This window comes from Drosophila persimilis, unplaced genomic scaffold (genome assembly GCF_003286085.1).
Source record: "Drosophila persimilis strain 14011-0111.01,24,50 unplaced genomic scaffold, DperRS2 tig00000000-arrow-pilon, whole genome shotgun sequence".
Classification (NCBI taxonomy): domain Eukaryota; kingdom Metazoa; phylum Arthropoda; class Insecta; order Diptera; family Drosophilidae; genus Drosophila; species Drosophila persimilis.
This window is the reverse complement of record NW_020825288.1, coordinates 18,664,070-18,667,783: the sequence shown is the minus strand read 5'-3', so window position 1 is coordinate 18,667,783 and position 3,714 is coordinate 18,664,070.

Here is a 3,714-nt window from a genome sequence, read left to right as displayed (position 1 = left end):
ATAGATAAGCTCACACTCATACAGGCATGTACATAAAAACATACATATGTATGTACATATATGTATATGTAGGTATGTGCTTGTGCATGTGGGTTTGCTTGTGGGAAAGTTAGATTCACATAAATAAGTAAATGCTTCTGCCTTCAGGTATGTATAAAATATCAAAATGTAGCTTAGACTACGCAAATTTTTCGTATACTATGTATGTACATATGTGCATAACTATTCCCCTTCTAAAGACTCGCTCAACACGCAATTTTTCGAGTTAAAAAAATTTTACTTTGTTAATTTTAATTTTCGCCTAATTCAATCCATTGTTTGCTGCGGCCCTTATTTTTGTAACTATTCTGACAATTGTTTTTCTTTGTAGAACTAATTATAGCTCAAGTATTGTGAAAATGATATTTCCAACATCTTACAGTAGCTTTTAATTTTTCATTCAAATGTCAAGAACTTAAAATGGTGAAGTAGCTGAAGTATTGGTGAAGAACCAATGGGAAGCCATTCCAATGGGTATACCCCGAATGGACAGTCTATCGACTACTATCTTTTGTAATTCCCACGCAGATCAAGTTATTTTTACATGTTAAAGAATAAACGAGTCGGAACGTTGTGATCGGTAGCCGGTACTAAGTAAATATACGTTTTATATCACTTCTGTGGTTTATTTTATACGTAATTATACGCTGAATTGATATCGGAACCAATTAGTGCCGCATATATGCTATTGTTTGGTGTTCGTAAATGGGAAAGATTGATTTGTTAGTGAAGCAGACAGCGAATCTCTCTCAATTTTTCTTGCACTTGTCATGAGAAATGGGAGAAACAAAGAGAGATAGAGAGGGAGCACGACCGCTAGCTAAAATGTTCATGTTTATACCCGATACTCAAAACGAGTATTGGGCTATTATATCAGATTTGTGGAGAAAATGGATGTGTGTAACGTCCAGAAGGAATCGTTTCCGACCCCATAAAGTATATATATTCTTGATCAGCATCAATAGCCGAGTCGATTGAGCCCTGTCTGTCTGTCCGTCCCTATCAGCGCCTAGTGCTCAAGACTATAAGAGCTAGAGCAACGACATTTCTGTGATATGTCACAAGTATATTTCAAAACAAAATCTGGGGCATCCACAAATCTCAGAGACTATTAAGGCTAGAGTAACCAAATTTGGTATCCACACTCCTGTTAGATCTCACTATAAAATGTGTATCTCGAAATTTCGCCCCACCCCTTTCCACTCCCACAAAGGAAGAAAATCTGTGGCATCCACAATATTGAAGATACACAATCATAGAGAATGACCGTATCTATGAGATTTCTGAATCTGGATCAGATCGAACTCATCGCAGCAACTCATAGCGTTCCCCCCACACAAGTCTTTATACAAAATTGTATCGCCTTAGCTTTTGTAGCCTCTGAGATCTAGGCGCTCATCAAGACGGAAAGACAGAAATGCTTATTTCGAGTCGGCTGTGGATGATCATCAAGAATATATACATTTATTGTACAATATTGTGTCGGAATCTAATAATTTGGCGCAAAGGGAAAACGAAAATAGGCGATACGTTTGTATTTAAATGCAAGTCGAGGTGAGAAAAACTTGAGTGAAATTTATTCTAAATATGTATGTATAATATACATTGTATATACTAATTCCGACCCGAAAACGTATACAGCCTAAGTCTAATTGAATAATAGCTAAGTCTGTTCATCTGTCGCTTTCTCACATTTGTTGAACTATTCGAAAAATTTATCAAAATCACATAGACGCATTGGATACGAATGTCATGCCCAAACCATTTGCCACAAGTGATTCTGTATTTGAAATAATGAAATAATAATAAAATACTATCGATAATTTTGCATAATAGCAGCTGATTTGAGTTGCTAGGGAAACCATTTTTTTATTGTAAGCTCTGATTAAGCCAATGGAATAATAACGAAAAGAATATTAACCTCATATCTCCATATAGGAGATAACTTTCCAGCCAGACGGTAGCTCGAAGCCCACGTCCAAAATCGTTGAAAGTCGTCCCAATATTTTGAGTTTTCACTTACGCAATGGCCTGCTCGAAGTCCAGATCTAAATCCCATTGAAAATCGATGGGCTATGCTTGAAAAAGATTGGCAAAATACGAGTCTGCCCGAAAGGGATTGGATGATACTTTGCAAGCGCATACTATATTTAGTCGTATTCAGAATGTACAAAATATTAAAAGTATTACAAAATTCCAAACTTGCAAAGGTTTATATTATTTTTGTTTTATTTGGAATGTGCCATTGCACTTACAAAAATATATAACAAAAAAAAGTGGGGTTTTTAGCGATCTCAAAAACATAAGGTTCCCGAAGTCCGGCCCCCAGATCATAACCAAAAATTTGGGATGTTTGGCTTTGCTATGATCCGTGAATAGGGTGCTTTAATGCTACTGGGGTATTCGATATAATTTGTTCTACTTCCGTATCCACTCTGTAATTACATACATTCTAAAATGAATGCGTAACAAAGGTACTTTAAACGATGCCTTATAACACCGGCGACAAATTAAAATCTTTTGAATGTAATCTGCACGAGTCAAAAATTAAGTTGAGTGGGCAGGGTTATGGTCTTCATTTTATTTGATTACACATATATTTATGTTTCATTCACACGACAAAAGTAAAAAAAAAATATGTATTAAAAAGTAAAGGTAGTAATAATAGTAATTAAGTTGCTGTGTAGTCACAAAAAATGACCATAGTCGAACGTACGGTTTTCAAAATAGAATCCAAAATATAACCTGATATTACGTTACCAAAAAGACAGAAGTGCTTTTTGAGACTGGTGAATAAAATTGAAAATTTCTGCAAATTGGTTGTTTTGTTATGCATATATATTAAATATTCAGTGTTGTTTTTATTGTTATACCCGGTACTGGAGGAATTGTTTTGGTTTTTTGTGGTAGATGTGAACGAAGTGAAAATATATTCTTGATCAGCATCAATAGCCGAGTCGGTAAAGGCATGTCTGAGTGTCCGTCTGTCCGTCCGTTTTATTTGACGCCTAGTTCCCATAGACTTTAAAAGCTAGAGCCAAGAAGTTTTGTGTGGTGACGCCAGTAATATCGTAAGTAATATTTTTTAAATCTGTTCAACGCCTCCTTCCGCTTTCAAAAGAACGAAATGTCCCAGATACTTTTTTAAATAATAAATAAATATATTATTTATTATTACAGACAGAACATAAGACTAAGCTTTCGGTAACCAACATCAGACGCGGACAGTTTTTGTCCGCTGCCAGTCCGCTCTTCTCCCTTAGCGGACTGGCTTCTCCCGTGCATTAGCTCTTTGAATACTTTCTCCAAATTCTTTTTTGTACATATACTGAATCTGTTTAACTGTGTTCTGGATCCGAAACCGTGCTTGGCTCCTCTACCATATTATATTCACCACTAATTTCCTTCCTCTGCCTAAATTATTAACACTCAAATACAAGCTGAGTTCTTTTATTAAGATTAGTTCTAATTTTCCGAATATTTCGAATATCTTTCCTGCAGGTTCGCGATCGGATCGGCAGCCCCTCGCCGCGGTCGGTTGGGCGGGTGGAGGCCTGCGTTTTTGCGTTGGATCCCCGCGTAACAGCCTTCTGCTGGTGTCGAATGGACCATTTGATGGGGCAGGCATTGCCTATTAACCTCCAAATATATAGACACAAATGTAACATTCAAGAC